Below are 27,648 nucleotides of genomic sequence, written 5' to 3'. Positions count from 1 at the left end.
ATTTACATTCTCCCTGCTGCTTCCATCCCTTATTTCACTTCACTTGTCGTTTTATGGCTCATTTTAATGTCTTGAGAGCAGACCCACAGCATAACAAGGTCTGATGCTGCAGAGGGTCCTGCGGCAGACGCGGTGTCTCCATCCAGCTGGAGACACTGGAGCGCAGCGAGTGTGCCTCTGTCTGGGTCAGGAGTGGGGTGTCTGTCACCAGGGAGATGTTTTTGGGGAAAAACATCCTTTTTTGTTTCTCCCCTGCTAGTTAGAGGAAGATGCTAACAGCAGCCCAGGGGTTGGGTGGTTCAGGTGGTGACAATGCAAGGAACAAGCTATGTTTAGAAATAATTGCTTTGTCTTTCACAGAGGTATTAGTGCCTCCATGCTGGCAGCTACAGGAATTAGCTGGAAGTTTTGGTGACACAAATACAGAAGCAAAATTATTGCTACTTATCATGGCTTCTGTGTGTGTGAGGGGAAAGAGACATTACCAGGGCAGAGAGAGGGAAGCAGTGAAGCAGAGGGGCTGGAGCTGGGGGTCTCCAGCACAAGGCTGGCACGTCCTGGGGGGAACCCAGCCCTGGTGGCTCTTGCTCCACCAAAGAGATGCTGGTTTTATGCCAAGGGGTGTGTGCCCATCCCTGGGACAGTCACAGGGGACCTGCAGCAGCCGCACTGGGGAATGGCACACCCTGCACACCCTGCAGTGGGAACACTCAGTGCTGGGATCCTCGAGCAGGGCTGATCCAGGTGAGCAGCACCACAGGCACGCACAGCCAAGGTGAAGGTTCCCTGTGGTGAAATTCTCCTCTCCCTGGATGCTGGTGTGCCAAATCCAGGCTCCTCTGTGGACGGAGGAGCAAACCAGGGGCTCAGAATCGGCACCATTTGGCTGTTCACATGGCACGGGTGGCAGTGCCCGCTCACCAGCCCAGGGCCCCTCGGGATGCGGGCACTCAGCGGAGCAGCAGCAGCTCCGTGTGGAGTACACGGTGCAGGGTAATGGGAGGATCCTCCCTCAGAGCAGGCAGCAGAGCCCCTCGGGAGGCTGCTCTCCCCGGGTGGCAGAGCTGCTGCTCCGTGGGGAGCACCCGTGGCTCTCTGCTGTTTGTTTCTGCCTGGCTCTGGCAGTGCGGTTCCCGCGGCAGCGTCCTGTCCCTGGCGGCCCCTGCCTCCAAAAGTGACGGTGAGTGTTTGGGAGGAACAGATCTCTGATGGAACGGGGCCGTTCGTGCTTTCAGATATTAAATTCCTTGCAGAATATTAAATAATTTCCTCTTCAGTGATCCCGGTAAATTTAATTAGCTCCTGTTCCCCGATAGAGTTGTCGCTGCCACCGTGAGGCGTGGATGAGTGAAGGGGAATGCCGCTGCCTTCCTGGGCCTTGCCAGTTCTGTCCCCAGCGTCACCTCCCTGCTCCTCTGGAGCGAGATCCCAGCTGCAGCTGCTGCCGTGGGAACCCCTTGCTCTCTGCTCTGCCTGGAGGGAGCAGGGGCTGGGAAGGAACCTGGGGCAAAATCAGGGGTGTTTTGGGTGATGGTCCAGGGCATTTTTTATAGCCTGAGAGCTGGTTCCAGGAGGGAAGATGGGAGTCACACAAGAGTTCACTTTCAGGAGACATGTTTGCTGTGGTGGTTCTGGTGATTGAGGTTTTTTTCTGTGGTGTTTGGTTTGTTTTTACAAGTTTTAGAACATCAGAGCAAAGAGGGAAAAAAAAATCTCTTTGCAATGGAAGCAGCTAATAGTGGGTTATAAATGTGTCTCTGGCACGGTTCATTAGCTGCCATGACATATTGAGGGCTGGGAGCGGTGTGATACCAGCAAATCAATTCCAAATTTCATCTGAGAAGGAATGTGGGGAGGCCAGATCATGCAACATGTTACCAAACATTCCTTCCCAGCCAGAACGGAGCTGCTCCTCTCTCCGGGTGCTGCTCCTGCTGGGCTGTGGCTCAGAATGCAAAATAAATAAATAACCAAGGATCTAATTTACTGATGATTAATTTGCATAATTAGTGCTGTGTCAAATCACTTCACCGAGGTGCAAGGCACACTCTGCTGAGGTGTTTGCATGGACATCTTCGCAGGTTTCCCCAAGCTCACCTTATTTCACGTTTAACAGGCTCCTGAGGATGTCACATTGGTGCTGATGGGATTTCACAGGGTCGAGGGCGTTGTGCGAGCTGGGGGTCCGCAGGGCCAAACCCCTGCCAGCCTTTTGGTGCCCCGTGCTGGCGCTGGAGCAGTGCCCTGCCCAGGAAGCCTGTGTGGCAGTGGGTGCTGCAGTCCTGGAGGCAGGGATGAGCTGAGCCCGAGCTCTGCTGCGGGCACAGGGCTGCCGGCCCCGGCTGATGCCAGCTCCCTGGAGAGGCACAGCGAGGATCCCGGCATTCCGGACCCACTGCTGCTCCCTGATGCTCCAGGGCTGCTTCGGGAAGGGGCTCGGTGTGGACAGCCAGGGATGAGGCTTTGGGGGGGATCAGCGCAGCGCTGGGGCCCGAGGCGGTGCCTGGAGGGGGACAGCGGTGTCCGAGTGCCGGGCAGCACCCGCCGCCTGTGCCCCTCGCTTTCCCACGGGCTTTGCCTCTTTGCAGGGCGATTTCAGCCCCCATCGCCCGGCATCAGGGCAATCCCCGCGCTGGGACCAGCGGCGTTTCCTCACCCTGCTCCTGCTCTCAGCAGGGACTGGGGTGCGAGCGCAGGGCTGGCTCTGGGCTCCTGCCTGCCTGGAGCAGGGAAGCAGCTGCGGAATGCCGGCAGGTGAGGTGGCCATCGATGCCGAAATCCGCGGAATGCTCTAAAGCACGCCGCGCTGCGGGCAGCCCCGGTCACATCCCTGCTCCTGCTCCCTGTAATGGATATCAGATTGTTCTCCCAATCTTGGCATTGTTTCAATAATTGACTGATGCAGCGCAATGTTCACTGATTTAATAAGTTTGTTAGTGTAATAGAGGCTCAGGATTTCGCTGTTAATGTGCAGTGACAATTGCATTGTGGATTTGCTCATTATGTTACATAACTTAGCTATAAAATCTATCGGAAATTATATTTAAAAAAGCATTATTGCAGAACCCATCAGCATGGCTCTCCCTGCTCCTCCCACGGTGCTTTGCAGTCTGAGTGTGTCTGCTCAGTGCCTCGCTGGGATTGCACGTTCCGCTTTGGGTTTTTTGGGTCAGGGCATCTGACACTTGCCAAAATAACAACCCCGGGTCTTGAAATGTCATCCTACCTTCCCCGCTGCGGCCAGGGGTGGTGCAGGTACCCGCTGCTCTGGCAGCTCTCTGGGGAGAGCTCCAGCTGGCACCTTGCCCCCCGGCCCGCTGGTGGGACAGGCACTGGCGGGTGAAGCTCTTGGCAGGTCCAGGCTCGAGCTGCCAGGGCTGTGCCAGAGCTGAACACGCTGCAAACCTCCCCTTTGAGGGCAGAGTCATGAGGAGGGGCTGGACATCCTTTGGGCACCTCAAAGCTGAGGGTTCCTGAGGGCCCTGGGGGAGGATGTGGGGCTGTTTCCTCATTGTCTCGAGTCTCTCCCTGATGCTGAGTGGCCGCCGGTGCCTTGTGGAGGAGATTCCAGGACTGGCTGCCTGGCAGTGCCCTGACTGGGGCACGGTGCTCAGCCCTGGGGCCTGAGGGGATCCCCAGAGCTAGGGCTCCACATTCCAGCAGCTGTGTTCAGGGAAAAACCCAGATGGAGCCACGCTGGGTCTTGTCATCTCTGTGCTCCAGCCATAGCTCTGAGGAAAACCTCGTCTTCCTTAAAGGTAAAACAAATCCCAGCAGCAGTAATTTGAGCAGCTCTGACTGCCTCCAAATGAAGGCCCTGATGGCAAATAGGCTGTGAAATCGGCTAAGAAAAAAGGAAAACCATCTTTTTCCCAGAGTAATACTTGTTCCCGCGGTTCACAAACAGCCTTGCAGGGGTTTGTTGCCTTGCGCTGTTTCCAACCGCTGCTCTTCCCTTCGCTGCCGCTCCGTGCATCCTCAGCCATTATCCCCCGCCTGCTCCTCCTCCTCCTCCTCTCCCACGGCCGGGGAGGACACTCCTCCGCTCGCCCTCCCGGAGATCCCCGGGCAGGTTCCCCGGAGGGTTCCTCCCGGGTGGTTCCCCGCCCGGTGTCCCGGTGCCGGGCTCGGGCCCGTTCCGTTCCGGCGGCTGCTCAGCAGTGCCGGCCCCGAGCCCGCTCCGCGCCGCTCCCGCTGCGCCCCCCGAGAGGGAGCCGGGCTGCGCTTCCAGAGCGGGTGGATGTCAGCCAGCCGGGACCCGCTCGGCATGCGGGGAAGGCTTTGCGGAGCTGAGCTCTCCGCGTTCCCAGCTCCTCGTTCTCCAAATCTGCTGCCTAAAGCATCTTCAGCCTCAGTGAAGCGTGAGGAAGCGGCACAGCGGGGCAGAGCCAAGAGCGGGCCTGGCTGCCTTTGTCGGAGAACAAGGGCTGCCGCGGCCCCGAGGGCTAAAAATACACCCGTGGATCATACAAAATAGATGTGGGGATGGGTGAGGTGCAGCCCGTGTGTTCACGGTCCTCACTCACGTGCTGGCTCCTCATAACCCTGATGGTTTTCTCCAGAGCAGTGAGGGGAGGGGGAGCAGTGCCTGGTTTGGGGGGCTCTGCAGGAGCCTGAGACAGTCAGAGATGACCACCCTGTGCTAAAGTCATAGGAGATAGCATCTTGCTAAGGCAGGCTGCAGATATTCCAGATATTTCTCAGGAAATAGAGCTCGGGGAGCTTCAACACAGTCTTAACTATTGGGAACCACAAATAAATCGTTTGAGCTGGGAAAAAGTGCTGAGCCCCATCCAGGAGCAGCAGCAGGAGCAGGTCACAGCGGTGACATCCCCTAGGCCGGTGGGATATGGGGGGCTTGGCTGCCCATTGAGAGGGACCTGCTGCCAGAGCGGCTCCCGGCTCTTTCCGGGCTGGAAGCTCCCGGCAGCGAGCCCAGGAAAGGGCAGAGCAGGAGCGCTGACAGCCGGGCTCGGCTCGGCCCGATAGCGCAGGTCTGCGCCGCTCCGCCGCCTTCCCAGGGGAGGAGATGAGCAGCCGGAGAGCGAGAGCCGTGAATGCCAGAGGTCTGCTCTTGCATAACACCCCGGGAAGCTTCCAGCTGCGGTGGGAATGCCCGGATCGCTGCCCAGAGATCCTTAAATGTGATTGAAAGTGAAGAAAGGGTAAGGGGCTGAGACATGCACGGAGCTTTAGTGAGTCTGGGGGATGCTCCAAACCCACATCATGTGGGCTCCCGGCGCTGCCGCGCGTTTCCCGGTGTTTGCAGCGAGGACTGGAAATCCCCTTCCCCCTGCCGTCCTGCCAGGGGCTGACGCGAGCCTGGGCATCCCGCTCAGTGCCGGGGATCCCACCCAGCGTCCCGGTGGATGCACAGCGATGGAATCGGTGTCCCTGCTCCGGCTTGTCCGGGGGTCTTTGCTCCTCACCACCCGCGGGGCCGCGGCGCCCGGTGCTGCTGAGGACGGGGAGGGAATGGGAGGAAGCCCCGGGGCAGCTCGCTCCGTGCCGGGGCCGCTGCTGGAGGCTCGTTTTTGGGGGAAAAACGGCCAAAACCCGTCAGCGGCGGCAGCGTGTGCGGAGCGGCCGCCGGGCGCGGTGCGGAGGGAGCAGAGGGTCCCGACGCCCCCACCCCGCTCGGGTGTCCCCGCAGAGGGAGGGAGCGAGGGAGGGGACGCCGGGCGGGGGGCGGCAGCCGCGGGGCGGGGCCGGGGGCGGGCGCGCGCGCTCGGTGGCTCCGGTGGCGCGGGCGCAGCCGCGTGCGAGGCGGCCCGGTGAGCGCAGCCCGGAGAGCCCGGCCCGGCCCGGCGAGCCCGACCCACCGCCGGGCTGTCCCCGGTCGCCGCTGCTCGGGAGATGCCGCTCGGCGGGCGGGGACCCGCGGCCACCCTGCGCCGCCGCGGCGGGGACGTCTGAGCGCGTGAGTTACCGGGGGCGGCGGCGGCACCGTCGCACCCCCGTCCGGCCGCACCGGGGAGGGGAGCGGGGGGGGGCGGCGGGAGGGGGCGGCGAAGTTCCGCCGGGGCGGCTCTGGGCAGGGATGCCCACCGGGAGCCGCACCGGGAGGCACGGCGGCAGCCCCGGGGCGGCGCTGGCGGAGCGCATCCCGGGGGAAGGCTGGCGGCTCCCGGCGGAGCGGGGGAGGCCGGGGCGGCCGCGTCCACCCCGGCACCGGGCGGTCCCCGCTGCGCTCCGGGATGCGGTTCCGCGGCGGCGATGAGGAGCCCGTGAGGGTTCGTGGCTAAGCCGGCCCGGTCAAGGGGGCAGCGCGCGATGTGCCAGGGGCCCCATTAAGTTTGTGTTGAGGATTCGTAATGCCCCTTAATTAGGGAGGGCTGCTCACAATAACCTGGCGCGGATTGTCATCACAGCCTCTAGGTGAAGGTAATTTGTAGGAAAAAGTTGGGTGAGGTGGAGTCTGGAGAAAGGAGGAGAAGGAGAGGGTCCTGGGTCAGTTGTGGGGCAGAGCCAGGCAGGCGAGGCAGCTTTCCCTGCGCTGTTCTTCTCCTGAATTCCTGCCTGTCTCCAGGAATTTCCTTGCAGGACCGGCTCCCTGTGCAGGGCTCATGCGCCGGGAGGGGCGGGTGCGTGGCGCAGGCCCTTCGGGGGTCGCCCGGGGTTTGTGTGTGGTGTGTGTGACCCCCCGGCGCCGCTGTCCCTGTGGCAGTGCCCGATGCCATTCTGCAGCCGTTTTCCTGGTCCCTGGAGGTGTGCGTGCCAGGAGCTGTACCGTGCTCAGTGCTCACAGCATCCCTTGCAGCGTCACCCCCGAAGGCGCAGGGCACGCCTGGAGCGAGCAGCCGCGGTGTGGGGCAGGCCCTGCACGGGCAGTGCCCGGAGCTGGGGCACGGGCCCATCCTTTCGGGGGGAGCAGCCTGGCAAGGCGTTGGCAGCGCTCGTGTGTGCAGGCGGAGGGATGGGGGGAGCAGGGATTTCTCAGCTTCTCACTCCAGTGAGCGTGACATTAACAATCCCAGCTATTCTCGGCTGCTTTTGGTGAAGCTTTGGCACTCGCTCACTGCCTCCAGAGATGCCTGGCACTGGGGCAGGGCAGCTCTGGCTGCTGTGTTGTGTCCTGGGGGGCACAGCCCAGGGTGGGCATAGATCACCATTGGTGACTGCCCTGTTCTAATGTGCCCATCGTTCTCTGGGATGTCCAGGGCTTGTGGTTCAGCTCTCAGTGTTTTGGGGGTGCATCCTGCTGCCCAGTGCTGTTTGCAATCTGGTCATAGCCCGAGCTGGAGGCCTGGCTGTGCTGGGTACAGTGCAGAGATGAAGGCACTCTGCTTCCCAAACAGCTTCCTGTTTTCAGGCTAAAATGGTTGAGGCTTGATAAACCCTCACAAAGCAAGAAATTAAGGCTGTTTTTTCTGGATAACAGATGGAGAAAGAGCCTGGAGTTGATAATTTTCAGGGAGGGCTGATTGCAGTGGCTGGGGCTGGCAGGGCTGCCTGGACCTGGCTGTTGGTCGTAGCTCATTCCTGGCTCTGGGGAGAGGTGCTGAGGCTCTGTTTGTTGTTTCACAGAAAATCCTGAAGAATTTTTACTGTCCCCCACCTCCTTTGGAGTGGTCTGTGTGGTTGTTTGGCACGGCACAGGGCACACAGCCGCAGCAGCGTGTGAACCTCTGCTGGTTGCTTTTGGGGACGGAGGGGCTGGGAAGTCGCAGCCTGGCAGGGGCAGCTCCTGCTCCTCCCTGGCACTCTGGGCACCGTGTGGGGACAGGCACTGCAGGACTGAGGTGCTGAAGGAGCCATGGCTGACGGGCACTTCCCTGGGAGCCCGCTGGGTGCGAGGCTGGCATCTCTCCTGGGCACCCTGTGCTTGGTGACAGGGCTGTGGCAGTGCCTCTACTGTCCTTTCCTGCTGCTCCTGGGCAGCCTGGGAGGTTTTAGGATGTTTTAGGATACCAGCCCTTGCTCTCTGTGATGCTCCCTTTGGAAAACCACCTCTGGCAGCCTTTCTCCCCAGCCTGGGCCAGCTGTGTGCACTCCATACACTCCACGCTCACGCAGCCCCTCTGTGACAAGGGCTGGGCATTTTCCCTTTCCCAGTTCCGCTGCTTCTCCATCTCCCAGCACTAGAACATGTCGTTCTGAATTACCAGGATGCCATCCCAGGCTCTGGGATGGCTGGGCAGCCTGTGCTGGTGGCAGAGCTTGTCCCTCCATGCAGCTGCTGCTGCTTTGCCACCCTGCCCTGCAGGATTCCTCTTTGCCACCCAGGATGGGACAGTTGAGTTCTTTTGCCACCGTGGCTGAGGGGAATCTCCCCAGCTGGAGGGGGAGTGCATTAGTGGGGCTTGAGCCAGTGGTGTTCAGGCACTGGGGGTGAGGGTCCCCTCGGTGCCCTCTCCAGCAGCTTGGGCCAGATTCCTCCTTCGGTGTGTGAAGGTTTTCAGCTGTGCATTTCTTGAATTAGTTTGTCGGCCCAGCTCTCAGCTGCTCAGCTGACGGTGGATAAATCCCTCTGAAGGTTATTGAGATAATAAAAGGCATGAGGGAAGTTCCGTAATTTATTTGAGTTCTCTTTTAATTTACAGCCTTACGGGGTGAGAGCTCAGTGGATAATGAGTCCTTATGGCAGCTCTGCTCCTTTCCAAGGGCCGTGGAGAGAAAGGGGAGCTGGGGGGGAAGTCTGAGTCAGGGCAAGGTGGAGGGGATTGTGCTGGAGGTGCTGCAGTCGTGGAGCTGCGGCTTTGTGGAGCCTGGAGCTGCTTGGGCATCACCATGGAGCTGCTGCTGGCCGAGAGCTCTTCTGTGGGGCTGCTCCATCCCTGCCCAGGCTGGGGTGCTCGGTGCTGCTGACAGCAGCTTCTCCTCCCTCCCTGCTCTCTCTGTACAGGCAGCGGCTGCTGTTGGTGCTGTTCCAGCGCTTTCTGCTGGAATTGTTTGAGGTATTTTGGGATGTGTGTTCCTGCAGATTAATTGACAGGCTGGGGTACCAGATGAGAAGCAAAGTCTGTCATTTTGTTAGTTACTGAGATTGCAGTTGTTCTGAACCTCTGATGAACCAGTCTGAAGGCAGCTCTCCCCTTCGCTCCGCTCGCACGCAGATGCTCCAGGCATCCTTGTCTCTTCCCAACGACACCAGATTGCATTTCCAACAGGCAGAAACATGCACAGGAGCACAGGATCCCTTTTCCTGTTCCATTACCCACTGTGCATGTGTCCCCTCCTCCTGCCATCCTTGTCACCTGGGAGGTTCCGGGGCTGAGAGGACAGATCCTGAGTGGGAGGAAGGGGATCCAGAGGGTTTCCTTGCTGGGAAAAGCTGGTTTCTCCCAGTGTTTTGCTGTTGGTTTTCCCAGAGGTGGAAGGAAGTGCACGCTCCCATGGACCCTGCCAGATTGCCCACATTTCTCCTTTAGGATGCTTTTCTACCTGGGGTGGGGAAATGTAAAAAAAGGCTCTTCTGGAATCTGGGCTGGTGCTTCTGTGGGAGGTGTGAGATGCTGGGATGAGGATGATGATGGGAATTTCCAAGGCCCAGCAGGTTCCTTCCTCTCCTGCCTGGACCACTGTGCCCCTCTCAGCACTGCCCAGGCAGAGGTGGGGGTAAAATGGGATTTCCATTAGTGAGAGAACCTGGACTGGTGGGTTTTGAATGGAGCCACTGCTGCTCCCTCTGGGCACTCTGGTGGGTTTGGGGGTTCCTGAAGTGGGAATCTGGCAGTGGCCTGGGAGCTGTAATCTGCCAGAGCTACCGCAGGGATCTGTGAGTGTGTCTGGAGAAACAGGGCGATTGAAGTAAGGAAGTCACCACAGCTGGAATTTATGGAAGTGATAAAATAGCTTTTGACAACAGGCTCAGCTCCAGGCAGCTCCTCTGCAGCAAGAGAGAATATTTTCCTCCTGTTGGATCAATAAACAATTAATTCTAAAGCAGGAGCCGGAGCAAAAGGGAGAGTTTTCCAGGCTTCTAAACTCTTAATCAAGCTCTGGGTGAAACACAGATGTGAGAATCTGAGACCTGCTGATAAAATCTTGACCTTGATAACGGGTTCCTCAGTTCCTGGGCCATGGATGATACTTCCTTAGCTGAATAAATCCTCTTGTAAATATAGAACTTGTTCCCCAATATTTATGCTTCCAACATGTTTAATGTAGCTTTGCTTAATAATCTGCTTCAAAACGCTGACTTTCCCCCCACATTTTAATTGGATTCTAATTTCCATTCAGAATCAGCTTAAATTAAATGGGTTTTAAAATATAGTAAATAATACTTATAATTCACTTACTCTCACCATAAGCTGTGAAAAATAAAGACTCAAATAACCCTTTAAATCTGCTCATGGTGCAACCCTCTCCTTAGCAGAGAACCTGGCATCCTTTGGCTGAGTGTGGCAGTTCAGGAGTTTGTGCCCAGCTCTTGGGAGCTCTCGGCACCCCTGGGTTCTTTGGGGATCAGACAGTGTGGGGGCAGGAGCGGGGAGCTGGGGGTGGTGGCACTGCTGTCCTGTGGGTTTGGGAGGTCCCTGATCACTGCTGGCAAACCTTTGGCAGGTGCTCCAGCAGCTTTTGGTGCCGTGGCTGATGGAAATGGGGTTTAGTGGAGCTGCCCCAAACACTGCTGGGGCCAGCACTGATGGGTGAGTGCTGTTGGGTTGTGGGTGAGCTCCAGCACAGTCTGTCCGTGAGCTGGGAGGGTCTGTTCACTCTCCAGGGCTTACTGGGCTTGTCCAAGAGCCTGTTTAGCTGGGAAAAGGGTTTAGGGAGCTCTCAGAGGCTGTGCTTTGGCTGGTGGGCAGTGATGGCAGCTCTGCACTGCAGGGATGGGAGCTGCTGGGGGTGGACACTGCTCTGGCTGCTCTCTGGCCCTGGGATGGTGATCTGGGAGGTCACGGTGTCACTGCCCTGCTGCCTCAGTCCCTCTGGCAGGCTCAGGGCTGCAGGGCTCCGTGTGCAGGTGTTGAGCATGCAGGGGGGGTGGATGATGCTGGAGAACACCCCCGGTGCCCAGGGGCCGTGGGCAGCCCCTGCTGCAGGACCCAGATGCAGGACACAGCCCCGGGCGGGTGCGTGGGCTGGCTGTGGGCTGGCTGTGGTGGGGCAGAGCTGGAGGTGGCAGCAGCACTGGTGAGGTTCTCCCCTCCACAAAACAGGGCTTGGGGTGCAGCCCCCAGAGCCCCCCGAGCCACAGGCAGGCGGGGGCTGCCCGGGGAGGCTCCCAGCAGCAGATCCATCTGGGAAGGTGCTTCACGGACTGTGCAAATCCATGAGAGGAGAGGCCCAAATTGTTCCGTGCATAGCCTTTTTCTTTTTTTTTTTTTTTTTTTAAATAAAGCTCTCTCCAGTATATTGCAGGAGTAATTAGGAATCCTGAGCTGGCTGGATCTCGATCTTTATAGCAACACAGCTGATAAAGCATGATTCAGGGACCTCGTTAGCTTTTTTTAAAGAAGTTTTTATTTAACTTCCGTGAAGTTGCCATGGTTACCCCTGTGCATGGCTTCCCTGCCTCTCCTGCCTTGAGTGCAGCTGCCAGTGTTGAGAATTAAACATCTACATTTGGAGCAGCCGTGGCCTTCCCCCAGTGCCGTCCTGGGGTTTGGAGCCTTGTCCCTCTGCCCACCCTGGAAAAGGCTCCTGTTTGAGCTGTTTGATGTGGTAAAGCCCAGCCTGGGCTGTCCAAGGGCTTTTTTCTGGAGCAGGTGGGGAAGGAGGCTGCTCTGTTGGTGACACTGGTGACATGAAATGTGCCACGGTCACACACTGCTGTGCACCAGCACAGCCTGCATGCTCCCACTGTGTGACACAAAGCTGCCCTGGGGCACAGGAGGCACTGGGGCTGCTGGAAGGGTGGGGGGAGGCACTGGGAGCAGGGGCCAGTGCCCTGAGTGCCATCTCACTGTGGTTTGGCTGACAGGGCCTCGCTGTCCGGGAGCCAGTGGAGGCAGGGGGTTCAGTGAGTCCCAACATGAGCTGTCCCCAGTCCGGCGCTGGGAGGTGACAGATGTGGGCACGGGGAAGCCCAGGTGGGGTGTGAGATCAGCCCGTTTCTGTGATGATGGCCATGATGTAAGACACTGACAGAGGTGGGTTGTGGCTGTGTGCCTTGAGCCAGGCAAGCCCCAGGGGCTGGGAACAGGGAGGCAGCAGCCACCCCCCCACTCAGTGCTGGGTGCTGGGGGGGGGCTGGAGCCTCCAGAAGGGACAGTGGGCACTCGAGCAGGTGTTGGGTGGCAAGGTGGAGGCGTGCTGCATTCTGCCGGCAGGGGCAGCGCGGCTGGCGGTGCCCGGTGCTGCTGCTCCCTTCCCGTCCCCGCGGTTCCGGCCAGGTACCGGGGACCGGCTCGGGCCATCTGTCCGGGCAGGGCTGGACTCTGTCCTCATTCTGTCAAAGTTTTGTCATGCTTCCCCCCTGCTCCTCTTGGCGTTTTCAGCAGTGGAGGGTGGGAGGTTGCGTGGGAAGTGAAGCCGCACCAGAAATAATCCTGCGCGTCCGGGTGCGAGCGGCGCTGCGGGCTGGCTCTGCCCCCCCTGCCGCCGGCTCCTCCCTGGGGTCACCAAGTCCCCAGGCTGAGGGGAGCAGCTTTTATTTGTTTGTCTCCCGGTCTTCCTCCTCCTCCCTTCCTTGACTTCTCTTTTCCCTTCTCCATTTTCCTTCCCGATGAAAGATTTTCTCGCAGTGTCAAGGCAATGTGACCTGGTTCCGTAATAAAGAGGAGGCTTATTAGAATTAAAGCCCAACAGTGTTAAAAAAGCAATCTTTGCAAGATTGAGGCCATGAGGGAATTGTAAATTCTCAGCAAAGACCTCATTTAAAGACTGGGATGAAAACACATGCGCATGCATGCACCGAGGCCCGGCACGGAGGGCACATCTGGTTCAAGAGGAATTTTGGGGAGGATGAGGGATTGGAGCAGCACTTGTGTCCTCCTGGCTTTGCTTGGGATCCTCCTGCTGGTTGGGCACGTTGGTGGCTGTGAATATCGCTGGAGTTTGGGTTTGTTTTCCCTGTTCTCCGGGGATACCCTCCCCGCAGCCCCCCCTCTCCTGCATCCCCGCTCAGCCCCTCCTGGCGCAGCCGCCCACCTGCCGCGGGTGGGAGCGATGGCAGCCGGTGAGTCAGGGCTCCCCCGGCTCAGCGCAGCCCTCTTCCAGCTGCTCACCGCAGAAATTTCCCTCGGGGTGAGACGGGTGCTGGGTCGGTGCCGAGCCGGGATGGGTGTCCCTCCTTGGGGCGAGGCGTGCCGGCTCTGTGGACCCCCTGCCCCGTTGCTGGCTGTGGGTGCTCTGGGCGAGGGTGCCCATGCAGGTGAGAGCTCGCAGGGGCTCCCGGTGCCCCCCAGGGCAGATGGTGCCATGGCTTTGGCCTCACCCTGCCCAGGGCACATTTCCCTTCATCCATCTCGATGGACGGGGCCTCTCGTGGGTGCGTGGGGAGCAGCCGAGTGTGCTGCTGGGGGGAAAGAAGGGCTGCAGCGGGCAGCAGGTGGAGAGACCTCACTCCCCTCCCTTCCTCCCTCCCTCTCCTGGTTTTTTCTCCGCGGCCGCATCCCCAGGGCTGTGGGGAGCGAGCGCAGAGTGACAGGGCTGTGCCAGGCCGGAGCCGCGCTGCGGGAGCCCCCGCCGCTCCCCTCGGTGGTCTGTTGTCATGATTTGCTGTTATCTGTGTAATTAGAGCCGGCTCTCCCGCGGGGCTCCAGCTCACCTGCGCTGCAGCAGGATGAGGAGATGGGAGCGGCAGAGGCAGGGCGGGCACGCGTGTGAGGCCGGGCTGCGGGAGCCCTCAGCGCCCAGGGCTCCTGCTCAGCCGTGCCCAAGGTCGGCAGAGCTCTCGGTGAATCCCTAGAGCCGGTGGTGCCCGAGCCTGCTGCCCCGGAACTCAGCTGCCATCCCCAGGGGTTCATGCCCTGGGCCTGTGGCTGAGGCTGCCCCGCTGCCTGCCCTGCTGCCGGGGCACCTGCAGGGCCAGCTGTGCCAGGGCACAAACACACGCGTGCCAGGGTCCTGCCCAGGATGGGACATCAAGGGGGTTGTCCCCCAGGTGTCCCTCGGGTGGGGGGACAGACAGGACGGCTCCGTGGGTGGCTGTGCTGCGCTGCTGGCGAGGATGGTGCTGCTTCAGCTGCTGCCTTTGTTGTCAGTCCTGCTCCAGGATATTTATAGCAATCCAGAGCTGTGCCCAGCTCTGCTGCTCCTCCACACCTTGCAGAGGAGTCCCTTACAGGGGTTCCTCCCTGAGGGGCTTGGAGCAGATCCCTGCCCTGTGGCCTGGAGGAGCCAGGCTGGCACTGCCACCTCTCCCTAACGTGCTGTTAATGTAATGTCTCGTCCAGGAGCCTTTCCTGCAGGATAAATGGCCTTTCCATCCGGAGCCTGCGTGAATTACGCTGACGTTTTGCTCCTGAGTAGATGTGTGTAGGGGAGCTGGGTATTGGATTGGTGAGAGGCAAGAGAAGCAATCTCTGGGAGGCCATCAATTTGGATTAGGCTTTGTGGACTGGGATGGAGGGTAATCACCATCCTTCATTTCAGAGAGGTAAGAAACAAGTCAGCTTCTTTATGGATCATTATAGCTGCAGCAGGAATTGCTTCCACCTCGGCCATGGCACGGATCCCCCCGCCGGGCACAGGGGGTGGAGAAGGGTGTAAAGCCAAGGCAGGGAGCTGGGCTGTGCCTCTGGAAGGACGAGCCAGCCTCCAGCCCCCTGGGTGTTGCTGCCACGTTCCTTCCTGGGTGAGATGGCCCTGCTGGGGGTGCCTGTCTCTGCTGCAGCCAGCTGGAGTCGGCTGAGGCGAGGTGAGTGGTGGGAGTCAGTGAGGGAGAAAACGCTCCCCACTCCCCAGGAAACGGCTCTGGGGCCGTCTGGGGGTGGCATCGCATCTGTTCCCCTTGCAGTGCCTCCACCAGCAGCCTCTGCCAGTGCAGCTCTTAGGTGGGTGAGGCCTCAGCATCGTCCCCCGGCGCTGCAGGGGGACAGGGAAGCGGCCGCTGCCCGGCTCCGTGGGCGCCGCACGCCCCGTCCCGGCTGCGGCACGGGGAGTGTTGGCATCCGCAGCCGCAGCCCCGGGGAGGGGCCCGGGCGGTGCCCGGCGCTCCTGGTGCCGTGTCCCTCGTCCCAAGCCGGCCGTGGCAGGATCGCGGCGCGCTCCCGGCCGCTGGCAGCAGCGCTCCCAGGCATCCTCCGCCGCCGCCCGCGCACGCCCACGCGCAGCGGCGATGAAAGGCACAGCCCGTAAACCGGGGAGAGGAGGAGGGATGGCATGGGATGGAAATGGGGCAGCTCCGGCGTGCGTGGAGCTGAACCAGCCGAGCCGAGCTGGTGGGGTCGGAGCTGTGTCGCCGGCTGGGCCGCAGGGAGGAGAGATCTGCTTTGGCCTCGAGGAGCGAAAGCCTCCCCTCCCTCCCTTTTGTTTGTACTTTTCTTTTCTTTTTTTTTTTTTTTATATATCTGAGTGCTTCATTTTCCAGAAGCTGTCATTTTACATAAACCTCTCAGCGAGGTACATCCATTCCCACTGCCAGAATCTCCATATCAAACACTTGTAACACACGGCTGAACTGACAGCCCTGCCTGTACTCGCTCCGTGCCTTTACAAAGGGATGCTGCGTCGGGGAAGGATATAAATACTCGCCTTGCAGTGACACGCAGCTCGTGCTGCCCTGCTCTCTCGCTGCCCAATTCAAATTTATCTGAAACCTCAGCACAGGCACCCACAGGGGCCTGGTGGCACCACAGCGCCCACAGCCCCTGGCAGTGCCGGGATGGGTGCCAGGATGCCCATGGGCAGCTGCCTCGCTGTGGTGGGCTCGGGGCTGGGGTGTTGTGAGTGCTGAGCTGTGGGTTTGGGGGCAGCAGCCCCCCAGCAGTGATTCCTGCAGCCCCTGTGTGTGGGAAGCCTTTGCTGGTGCAGTCTTGGGGCTGGGTGCTGGCTGTGCTGGCTTCCTGTGCCCAGGGGCTGGCAGGATGTCCCTCCCTCCCTCCCAGGTGAGCCCCAGGGTGACACACACACTGTGATGCAGCCGGAGTGGGGCTGCTCGGCCTGAAGCTCTCTCTGTGCCTCAAATCCTGTTCCAACGGGAGTAGGGACAGAGCGTGTTAAGCAATCCAACTGCTTCCTTTTCAAACAAAATTATTTTCTTCTGGATGAAGTTCAAATCCAACCCCAAATCCCTATTTCTTTGCAAAGGAGAAGGAAGGAAATGCAAAACATGCTCCCCACCCCCCAAGTCTATCAGTCTTGCGGCTGATGAGCAGAACCATTCCTGCTCGTCCTGGGATTCCCTCCCTCCTCGTACAAGGACAGCGCTGCCGTAGCCGGGTTTTGTCACACTGGCTGTGATCCTCAGCTGCTCCCAGGACAGCCCTGGATGTCTGGAGAGGCAGTGGGGTGCTGGAGCAGGTCCTGGGGAGCACTGACAGCTCCTGAGGTCCCTTATCCCTCTGGGGCCACCAGGGTCTGTGGGCAGGTGGCCCTGCTAGGGTGCACTGGTGATGTGGCTGTCACTGGCAGGACTGTCCCTGTCGCCTGTGCTTGGTGGTTTCTGCTGCTCTTCCAGGTGGAGACGTTGATGTGGGAAAGATGAGAGGTTGTTTTTTTTTTTTTTGTTTTTTTTTTTTGTTTTTTTTTTTTTTTTTTGTTTTGTTTTGTTTTGTTTTTGTTTGTTTGTTTGTTTGGGTTTTTTTTTGGTGGGTTTTTTTTTATGTGATAGCATTACAAATGTCTTTTAATTGACTACATTTTAGCAAGTTTGATGATAATTTTTTTCAGCACCTCAGCTGGGAGAGATAGGTCTGTGCTCAGCTCTTCTGCTTTCCACACCAGGGAAGCTCCAGGACTTGAGATGTTTCTGGGCTGAGCTGTTTCCGTGCTCAGGAATCCTCTGAGATCTCTGGCAGTGGCACGTGTGTGGGGGGGTGTGTTGCCTGTGTCCCCAAAGCCCCGTTCCCCAGCTCTGCTGCTGAGGGGTGCTGATGCTCTGGGCCGGGTCTCTGGAGACCCCAGCCTGGCTGGGGCTGCCAGCAGAGGGTTTGCTGCTGGGAAGGTGCCTGGGGGCTGTGATGCAGTTGTGCTGCCCCAGCCGTGCATGGGGAGGGCACAGTGGCAGCCAGACGTGTCGCAGTGCCCAGGCTGAGGATGGGGGGTGGGTGAGCTGCCTCTGCTCTTTCCAGCCAGGATGAATCAGCCTTTCCCAAGGACCTGGGAGCAATCTGCCACCACTGTGGCCTTGTGTCCCCGGGGAGGCACAGCCTTCCCTGGGCAGGGAGCCATGAGGTGAGGGCAGCAGCAGTGCCAGCTGTGATGGCATCTGCTGCTCTCGCTGGCAGAAGGCACAGACCTCAACGTTTGTGTCCCCAAACTTTCTTAGCAGAAAGAAGGGCACCATGCTGGTGATGCTCCTGGCTCTGAAGTGCAGCTGGCAGCTCCAGGAGCTGTACCATCCCTCAGGGGCTGCTGCACCCTTGGGGATCCTGTGTGGGCTTGGGCAGTCCCTGCAGCCGAGGGCTGGGATTCCCTTTTCCCAGGATGGAGGGAACGATCCCGGCTGGGCCCTGGCTCATGGCTCAGCCCAGAGCGCCGTGGTTGCCCTGAGGGGAGGCTGAAGGTCCCTCCTGGTGCTGGAGCCAGCCCCTGGCTCTGTCCCTGCTCTCCTGCTGCCGGTGGCAGCTGCTGCTGCTGAGCCCAGCGGGAGCCGCCCCCGGTGCCAGCCTCGGGGCCACCTTCCCCCTGCCCTGCTCATCCCGAGGCTTTTCCCTTCCTCCCACCTGTGAGTGCCCCTGGCATGGAGGGCAGGAGGGCTCCAGGTCTGGCTGGAGCTGGGCAGGGGCTCAGTTGGGCTGAGAGGGATGGAGGGAAGTTGGGCTCTGCTGGCAGAGTTTCCTCCCGTTCATCACGGGTGAAGGGATGTTTTGGTGTGTGCTGATTAACGGCCTCCTCCCGATGTGCCATGGCGAGATAAAATATGAACAACTGCATTCTTTGACTTAAAATTTAATTAAAACGATATATCAAAAACGTGAGACCCCAGGCTTAATAAAACCTGATAAAATTATACTAATACACTTCAATTTCAATCCAAGGCTTCCTGATGGAAGAGCGTGAGAGGCTGAGCCTGTAACTAGATTAGAAACACCTCCTATGCAATATTTATGGTGCTGTCCTGCTTGAGATGCATGGCTGCCGAGGAAGGCTCTGACACCGTGATGAAGAGGAGTTGTCAGCCTGGCTTATGCGTAAACAGGAGAGAGGGCGAGATCGGCCGGGCTGCTCCTGGTGGGAGAGAGTGGCTTGGGCAGAGGATGAGCTCATGGAGGGAGGAAAAAAGGGAAGAAGGAGGGATGCTGCTCCCCCCGTGCTGCTGTGTCCTGGGGATGGTCCCTGCATGTGGCACCAGTGGCCCAGCAGCCACGGGCTGGGGTGAGTTCAGGGGTGGCCTCTGCCCGCGGGGAGCTGCCGGTGGCTGTGGGCGCCTCATTTGCAGGTGATTTATTGAGTGAGGATTGGCAGCTCAGAGCCATTGCTGGGGCAGTCAAGCTGGTTTGTTCCGTGTGCAGGAGTGTGGCTGTGCCAGCAGGAACGGTGGCACCAAGGGGCGGGGGGGCACGCCGTGGTGAGGTGCCTCCGCTCCAGGCAGGAATCGGCCGGAGCGCTCAGTTCCCCGCATGGTCCTCTCAGGCAGCATCCCTCTGGCACAACGGAGCTTTCCAAGCAGTCCCATATCCCCAGAATTTCACTTTTGGGTGGAAATGGCCCGGATGTGTGCCTGCAGGGGCGTTGGTGACTGGGGGGTCACCCAGAGGGCCCAGGGTCACCAGCAGGGCTCGGTGTGGCACGGGCAGCTGCGGTGCCAGCTCAGAGGCGGCTCGGGCAGGCTCTTAATGGGCACCATAAATCCTGCAGAGACAGGGGAGGTCAGAGCAGGGAGGCAGGAGCTGTAAAGCACTGCGGGCAGAGCGGCTCTGTCCCCAGAGGAGAGCCCGGGGGCTGTGGCTGAGTGCAGGGAGGACGGGTGGGGATGTTCAGGGCCGGCTGCCGTGGGGACACAGCGGGGTTTGGGGGCTGTGCTGCTCGGTCTGTGGTGGTGCAGCCAGTGGGGCAGGGGTCTTTCTTCTCCTTCCATGCCTTGGCTCCTGCCTGAACCCCTCCTAGCCCTGGTTCTGTCTTGGATGAGGTCAGTGTGCAGCCTGGCTTGGCAGGATGCTGGGTGTGGGGTGCCAGGGTGCTCTCTTGGGGCTGGGGCTGCAGCCAGGGGCTGGGGGGGCTGCCCCAGTGCTCTGTGCCCATCTCCCCCCGTTCCCCCTCTGCTCTCCCTTCCAGGTGAGCGGGCACGCGTGCCCCTGGAGCGCTGACGTGTGCTGGTGCTGCTCCAAGGCTGTGGCAGCAATTCCAGCAGCAGTGGCCTGGCATGACCCCGGAGCTGGAGGAAGGGGGTGAGGTGGGCACTCAGCTGGCACGGAGCCCCTCCCCAGGCAGGGGGGACTGACAGGCAGCAGTATCCGCCCTGCCAGCCACAGGCTTCTGCCCCTTGCCCCCTCTCCAGATCCCTGGGGAGCTGGAAGCGAGGGCAGAGGGAAGGGGAAGGGGTTTGTGTGCTGGTGCCATCCGTGCCACCTCCCCACATCCCTCCCTGGCCAGGGTGTGTCTGGGCTCGTCCCTCACGCTGCCCCTCTCCCTGCTCTGTGGAGCTGTATTTTCAGAGACTGTGGGGGATGTCGTGTGTGTAAAATTAGCGCTGCCTTGTTAGTGCTTCTCAGGCTAATTCGGAGTGAAATGCTTTAGCAGCGGTGGGCTGATTCTATCAGGAGAACAAGAACTAATTAAATTCACTCTGACCATCAAGCAGTAAATTATTTATACCCAGACAGATGCAATCTAATCTGTGGTGTCCAGCCCCACCGAGCCTGCAGCCTCCTTGGGTCGGGGTGAGGAGCAGAGGGGGACCTGGGAAGGGCAGAGCAAGGGCTGCCCGAGAAGGCAATTTTTTTTTTTTTCCCTTCTGGTGCCAGTGCTGCAATGGGACCCTCCACTGGCCCTGCAGCCCCTGGGCCTGCCTGGGGAGCTCTGGGGCTGGGAACTGGAAAGAGATGGGGTGTCCTCCAGCAGCTGCCCGTGCTCCTCCATGCCGGGAGCTGGCACAGACCCACCCTGCCGGCTGGGGGGTGGTTTGCCAATGTCAGCAGGGACATGTGGGGGTCCTCCTCCTCCTACTCCCAGGAGGAAGGCCAGGCACAGTCAGAGGTCCTCACCTCTGCTTTGCACCGCCGTGCTGTGGTCCCTGTGCTGCTGTGTGATCTCCATCACCCCCTCCCTGTGCCTCCCCAGGCCCGGTGCTCTCAGCCAGCTCAGCTCGGGCAGGAACCAGCCGTTATCATCTCTGCAGGGGTTTGTTTTTTGGCCATCTGACCCGGTGCCTGATTAGATCATTCCTGTCACACAGGAACCGCAGCTTTCTCTGCCTACCAGCCGCAGTTGGCTCTAATTGTGATTGAGCCGAGATCCTTTTTCTCTCCAAACCGAAGGGAAGAGTGAAAAATCATTTGCTGATCCTCTGGGGGTTGTAAAAGATTCTGGCAGCCTGGGAAACAGCTCTGCTTGGGGCTGGGAAAATGGTGTGGTGAAAATGATCTGGTTGTTTTGTATGTTAGAGGGACAGAAAGAAGGAATTCCAGAGCAGCCAGAACAGAGCATCACGGGGATGGTCCTTGTCCCCAAGGGGATGGTCCTTGTCCCCTTGGGAACGGAGATTTCCATTCTGTCCTGGGGCAGGCCTGCTGTTGGGAGGGCTGGTTTGATTGGGAAGAGCTTGGCTCGGTTCAGGGCAGGAGCCCCTGGAAGCAGGTCAGAATCACTGGTGGGTGCCCCTGGGCCAGGCAGGGTGGGCAGTGCTGGGCTCGGTGCTCTCCAGCAGGCAGGGGCACCTCTGCTGGGATGCCCAGGAGCTGCCCCACAGAGGGAGGGATGGATCCTTGGTGCAGGGTTTGGGCTCTTGCTGCGTTTAACGAGGTGTTTGGGGATAAATCGGCTGTGACCGGTTTGTGCCCACGGGGGCTGAGCAGAGCTGGTGCTGCCCCGTGATTCCCCCCGGAGGAGGCAGCACAGGCGGGCTCCCGGGCTGCTGCCGTGTTCGCACGGAGCGCGCAGACACTGGAACCAGTCCTTTGCACAATGAATTTGTTTTCCACGGCGCTGGAGGTGCGGGCTCCGCCGCCAGACGCGGCAGCAGCGCCGGCAGCCGGCACCGCGCTCCGCTCCGCTCCGCTCCGCTCCAGCTGTGCCGCGCTTCGGGCTCGGCTGAGCCCGGCCCCTGCTTGCATTTGCACCGGTGATTAATCTCTCTGGCAGGGGAGGGAACTCCTGGGATGAATCAGGCTCGTAACTCCCGGCACACATATTTCCAGAGCCCCGCCGGACTATTAATCCACCCGGCTCCCTGGGGTAGGGAGGATGGAGGGGGAAATGTCACCTTGTGGCAGGAGAGCTGTGACAGGCAGCCAAGCCAGCAGCTCTGTCTTGGAGATGGCTCCTGGTCTCCAGATCCCACCGATGGACCATGTGGCCCCGAGATTGATTTAAAAAGGAGAGGAACAAAAAAAAAAAGAGGCAACTGCTTCACTCTGGCTTTGCTGCTGATGCTGAGGGGACAGATTTGCCTGCTGGCAGCTCTGCCATTAACTGGATGAGCTATTCAGGTGTGGGTTATGGATTTGGGATCACCCTGACTGTGCTGGAGAAGGCACACGGTGCTGAGCCCAGGTGGATGCGTGGCCCAGGGTGGGGCCTGGGGAGAGCTGATGGGCTCTTTTCAGGAGCTGCAGAAGGTGGGATGGAGGAGCCTTCCCTGGGAGCAGATAACCTTGGGAGGGTGAGGAGCTCTTCCAGACTCTGCCCAGGTCCCTCCTGGCTGCGTGAGAGATTGATGGGTGGGGGGAACACGTGCTGCAGCCCCCAGCAGCAGAAGGGCTGCAAGTGGAGCAAGGGAAGGGAGCTGGGGGCTGGGTAACAGGAGGTTCCTTCCACTGGCAGGGAGGGAGGGAGGGATTGGGAATATCCTAGCAGCTCTGGGAGAGGAGCCATGCTTTCAGAGTCTGGGAACGACTTCCAGGCTGCAAATATCTCTTTCCAGCCCCAAAGCTGCCACAAGAATCTTCCCTGCTCCTGCAGGCAGCTGGCACTCACGGCCCTGGCATCCCTGGGCTGCTGTGGCAGTGCGAGAGCGAGCTGGACCCACGGGCTGCCAGCGAGGAGAGGGATTGGGATTCTGCTTTTGGCTCACGAGGATCACTTGGACACCGGGCACAGAAGCTGAAGCAGTCAGGAGTTGCTCCCGACTGCTTCACTGGGGCGGGATGCGAGTGCTCAGACCTGGGATGCTCCCACAGTCCCAGCACTGCTGTCTCCTCCCTCCTGGGCGGGTCTGACCCGGCAGCGCCAGTGCAGTGCGGGAAACACAAGCATTTTGATATATTTTATTTTTATTTTCCATTTTTGCCACAGTTCCCCAGCCCCTCTGTCGCACTCCTTGTTAAGCTGTTAAATCACTCCATTTATTTAGCACGAGCATTGCTGAGAGCTCATTTTTATCTTGGTGAAAACCAGACTTGCTCATGGGCACATAATGAAATTGTATAAATATACCCTTAGCTGGGAATCTAATTTATTTTTCCTGTTCATTATGGGGTAGAAGGCCATTATGAGATGTAGAACTTTTTTTTTCCCAGTGCTGGAATTGAAGGGCTGGTGCGGGCACTTTTTATACTGATGATTTTGCCCTGATTCAATTTGAAGCTGGTTAGAGCTCAAATACTGAAGCATAATTGACAGAGAGCAGTGTGGGTTGCCATGCTAATGCCCTGGCCGTGGCTCTGTGGCAGTGCCAGACCAAGGCTGGGTGGAGCATGGCCCAGAGATGGCACGGGATGGAGATTCCGCGGAGCTGGGATGGTGGGGAGCAGGGGTGGCCCAGCCCCGGGGCAGCAGGAGATGAGTCTGTCCCTTTGTCCATCAGCAGGATTGATTTTGGACGGCATTGATACCGCTATCAAGTCCTGTTTATGGAGCTATAATTAAGCGGGGCCATTCAGCCGGCAGTGTTAAGTGCTGAGCAGATTTATGGCACGGCTCAGCCTTCGGCAGGGCTGTATTTCAGCACGAAGCACACCAGGTTTTTATGTGTTCTGCGATTGTGTTCGTGTGACAGTGATTAGTATAATGGGGGCTTCCGGGGTCGTGCTGCCAAGCTGAGGAAACAGCAATTACGGGCGGCCGCAGTATCAACTTAATTGCATCCATTTGCAAGCGACAGGGGCCGGGTGTGCGGGAGCAGCTGGCGGGGCGAGCCCTGGCACCCCTCAGCCACTGCCCCCGGCTGGCCCCGGCTCCCAGGGCCTGGGGTCTGCTGGGCTCTGAGCGTCCATCACAGGCAGAGCAAAGGGCACATCCTGTCCGGCACTGGGACCCGCCCGGCTGAGCCAAAACCTGCTCTGCTGGGTTCAGTGGGGCACTGGAACAAAACCCGCTCTGCTGGTTCAGTGGGGCACTGGAACAAAACCTGCTCTGCTGGTTCAGTGGGGCACTGGAACAAAACCTGCTCTGCTGGTTCAGTGGGGCACTGGAACAAAACCTGCTCTGCTGGTTCAGTGGGGCACTGGAACAAAACCCGCTCTGCTGGTTCAGTGGGGCTGAGCCAAAACCTACTCTGCTGGTTCTGTGGGGCACTGGAACAAAACCTACTCTGCTGGTTCTGTGGGGCACTGGAACAAAACCTGCTCTGCTGGGTTCTGTGGGGCACTGGAACAAAACCTGCACTGCTGGGTTCAGGGTCCCTGCTGCTGCTGGGGCAGTGGCCTGGGAGAGCTGTGGGAACGTGCTTCCCCAGGAGCTGGCAGTGCTTTGGTGGCATTGCCCAGGGCTGGGGCATCTCCCTGTGTTTCAGCCTCGGTCCATTGGCCATGTGCCATGGGCCAGCAGCTGTGTGGCCACTCCAGTGCCCTGGGTGCTCCCATGGCTTGTCCCCAGTGTGGGGGATGGGCAGGCCAAGCTCTGCAGCAGCGGGGAGAGGGGACAGAGCCATCCAAGGGCGAAAGGGCCAGCGGTGGATTTGCAGCGGTGCAATTAGAGCTCACCTTGATGTGCACTTGGCAGCCTTTCCTTTGAACTCTCTCCCCTGACGGCTTTCCTGAGATCTGGAGGTTTACCAGCTCAGCCCCTCGCCATCCTGGTGAGGCACAGGGAGGTTCTGCAGAGCAGTTACAGAGACCCAGGGAAGGCTGGGACTGAGCTTCTCCCGAGCATCAGGAACTCCTGTGCCCTCTCTTGGGCAGGTCCCGTCCTTCAGCAGGACTTGGGGATGCTGGGGCTGGCACAGGCAGGGCCTGTGGGTGCCAGGCCTGGCCAGCATCCTGTGCAATTGTGCCACCAGCACCCTGCAGCAGCTGGGGAGAGGCAGCTCCGTGGGTGCTGGGCAGGGTGTGGATGTGTGTCCTGCTGAGGAACACAGCCCCTGGGCTGCTCACCTGGAGGCAGTGGAGCATCACGTGGGGCTCCTGGATGCACTGCCACAAGTGCATCACGGACCACAAGGTCTCTTTCCCAGGTGGAACCAGGGCTGAGAGGGCATTTTCCCTGCTCCTGCCCTTGCTGTGTGCACTCTCCCAGTTCGCTGCAGGAATTAGATGGGCTTTTGCCGACTAAGAGGTGTTAAACGGCTCTAAATACTCCTCACACTGCAATATCTCCACCACAGCATTTAATCGAGTGCCACAGAAATGCCTATAAATAAACGTAATGCGCCTGTGCCAGTTCCCTCCCACGGCACCTCGGAGCTCACAGGAAAGTCAGCAAGTGCCTTGTGCTGGGCTGCAGCTCCTGCCCTCCCCTCTGTTCCTGTCCTCCTGACCCCTCTCACTGTTCCTACCCTTTTCTTTTCCCCCAGCTGAGGTGAGGGGGTCCAGCCTGGGCTGTGGAACCCTCGCTGGAGTGCAGCTGCAGGAGCGAGCACGGCAGGGCTGGAAGCAGCTGCCCAGCCCAGGCCCATGGAGACAGGCCTGGGAAGCTCCTTGCAGCTGTCCCTGGGAGCCCAGCGAGTGCCTAGGCTGTCACCGTGCCCGTGGGCACCCTGGCATCAGGCAGCACAGCCAGGGGTAGATAATGAGCAGAGGGAAGGGCACGGAGCATTTCAAGGCTGTTTGTGCTGCTCTCACATCGGTGTGGGAGTCCAGACTCCTTTGTGACTGGAGATCCACACACACCAAACCAGATGGATTTCCCACCAGGCTGCCTTCATCTCCAGCATCTCGGCCCTTGAGTCCAAGCAGGCAAAACGTGTGTGGGGCTTTAGCTGCTGCAAAAGGCACTTTTATCTGCTGCTGCACGGCAGCGCCTCCTGGGAAACGCTGCGAAATTCCTTCCTCATTCCCTTTCCCGAGCCCTTATTACAGAAAATAAACCATCTTAAAGAAAGAGAGGAGTGGGCAGCGGGCACTTGGTGCCTTGGCAGTTTTGGTGCTCCGTGGCTGTGCCAGGTGCTCCTTGGTGTCCCTGTGGCCGCAGGGCAGGGGACAGAGCTGGCTGCGTGTGTAGGGCTGTCCCTTTTGGCACTCCCTGACAGGGCTGCTCTGTGTGCCCAGGCTGGCACTGGGGGGGGGCTGTGGGGTGCCTGGGGCACCCCTGTGCCGGCAGCCTCTCTCCGAGGGGAGCCCTGGAGCCCCGCTGAGGATCCGCAGCCAAACAGGATCCCTAAATAAGCTCCTCAGCCTGTCAGTTGACTGCCTCTTCAGCGCTGATGAGCCACTCTGGTGTTACTATTTAAAATCCTAATTGCTTCAATCAGCTCGCCTTTAGCCACCGCAGCCAGCGAGCGAGTCCAGGGGCTGAGAGCGCTCCCGCTGCTCCAGCGCAGCTGGGCCGGGCACGGCACGATCACCCAGCTCCGGTCCATGTGGGCACCCAGCACCAGCCCTGCAGGTGCCCGGCGTCCCTGTGGGCACCCAGCATCCCTGTGGCTCTGCTCTGGCACAAGCTGGAGGCACAGCTGGTGGGACTGGTGGGACAGCAGTGGGACGGGGGGGGGGGGGGGTGTGACTGCAGAGCTGAGCCCAAGTCCCCTGGGCAGGGGGGGGACAAGAGCTGAGATGGATGAGGAGAAGAGGAGCTGCTGTTACCATGGGCTGACAGATGCCAGCACTTTAATGAGCTGGGAATTCCCATGTCCTCTCCCTGCGCTCGCCTTTATCACCGTGAATTCTCTTCCAGGGTAAAAGCAGATTCCTCCCTGGGGTTCAGGGCCCAGCAGCCCACTCCTGCCTCCCTAAAGCACAGCCTCGGGGTGTTCCTCCACCCCGAGCGGGTGCAGGGCGCGGGGGCGCGGGGCAGAGCTCTCCTGGGGCTGCACTCGCAGCCGTCCTCGCTGGGATGGTGGGAGATGCCGGATGAAAATAGCGCGGCGCTTCCCTGGCGAGGGAGCCTTGCGGCAAAGGCACCCACGCGGCTGCGCCGAGGAGGAGGAGGAGGATGCTGATCGGCGCCTGACACCGGCTGGGACAGGGGCAGGAGATGCAAAGACCCAAATCTGTGTGTGCAGCGCTGCCGCTGAGGAGCCCCTCCTGGCCGTCCCTGCCCCTCCTGGTTCCCCGCACAGTGTGTGGCACAAGGGCATCCCCAGGGCTGGTTCCCGTCCTCAGCAGAGGCTTTGCGCTGGCAGGAAGCTGTGCCGGGCCGGAGGGAGCTGGCAGAGGAGGGGCAGCGATGCCGCGGTGCTGGGCGCTGGCAGGGCCCGCCGGCCGGGAGGAAATGAGCGGAGCTGCCCGCTGTGCCGAGCTCCCCGCCGGGGCTGGCGGGCTCTCGGCTGCGCCTCCTCCGCTCCTGCCCAGCCTGGCACCGGGCAGGGCATTGCCAGGGGCCGGTGCCGGCACCCGGGTGTCCGTGCCAGCTCCTGGGGACCGGCTGTCCCCGCCTTCTGTTGGCTTCTCCGGGGCATCGCGTCCCTCCTGCAGCCCCTCTGCTGTGCCAGGGGAGCCCTGCTCCCCATCCCGCTGCGTGCAGGGCTGCTCCACCTCCCCCTGAGCTGGGTCTGGGGGACAGTGTGGTGTCTCCAGCCCTGGGAGCACCTCTCCCTCGGGCTCTGGGCCCCCCGCACCCGTCCTTGTGCCGCGGCAGCCTGCCCACCTCCGGCATTCCCAGTGATGGATGGGTGATATGCCGCAGCGGCCCCGGGGCTGTGCTGTCCCAGAATATTCCTGGATGAGCGGAAAACCTCGTTCAGGGGATTGTTCAACTCGCGGCAGCCTTCCTGGGGAGTGAGGACATCTCTGCATTTATTCAAGGACATCCCTTCTCAATTAAATCCCTGCATGGGCTAAACAAGCGGGCTGCTGAGATCAAAGGGGGTTTTTTTCCACTCTTTTTTCCCCCGAAATCGTTTAAATGATGCAGTGCAGGGAGCGTGGTGTGTTTGCCTTCCAACACCTGGTGAGGAGGAGAAGCTGCCATTAAATTCCCGTAAAGGTTTCCCTGCGCTGCTGTGGGACTGGGGCAGTTTGTAGGTGGTAGCCATGGGGTGGTGGCACTGGGTGTCCGCAGTGGCCGCGGGCGAGCCCAGGGGTGCGGCTCGTTGGGCTGGGGGTGCCCTCCTGGAGCTGCGTGGCCAGTCGCCCATCTGCCGCGGCCCCGGTCCCGGGGGGCAGCCCCCGGAGGGTCTGG

General features: G+C 60.0%; 1 protein-coding gene across 9 annotated transcripts in view; it reads left to right on the top strand.

Annotated features, from left to right (window-relative positions):
- RBFOX3 (RNA binding fox-1 homolog 3) overlaps positions 1–27,648 on the top strand; it is a 139,316-nt gene that overhangs the window by 28,156 nt on the left and 83,512 nt on the right. For 3 of the 9 annotated variants that reach the window (XM_064395466.1, XM_064395463.1, XM_064395465.1), the window contains exon 1: positions 5,712–5,920. The exons of 2 other annotated variants lie outside the window; for them this stretch is intronic. The gene's annotated coding sequence lies outside the window, so the exon portion shown is untranslated. Of the gene's footprint in view, positions 1–5,018; positions 5,166–5,708; positions 5,921–27,648 lie in introns of those variants that run through there. 4 more of the 9 variants (XM_064395459.1, XM_064395461.1, XM_064395456.1 and 1 more) reach the window with 4 other exon arrangements.

Source organism: Passer domesticus, chromosome 20 (genome assembly GCF_036417665.1).
Source record: "Passer domesticus isolate bPasDom1 chromosome 20, bPasDom1.hap1, whole genome shotgun sequence".
Taxonomy (NCBI): Eukaryota; Metazoa; Chordata; class Aves; order Passeriformes; family Passeridae; genus Passer; species Passer domesticus.
Note: the sequence above shows the minus strand (reverse complement) of the source record. Positions and strands in the feature narration are given on the sequence as shown.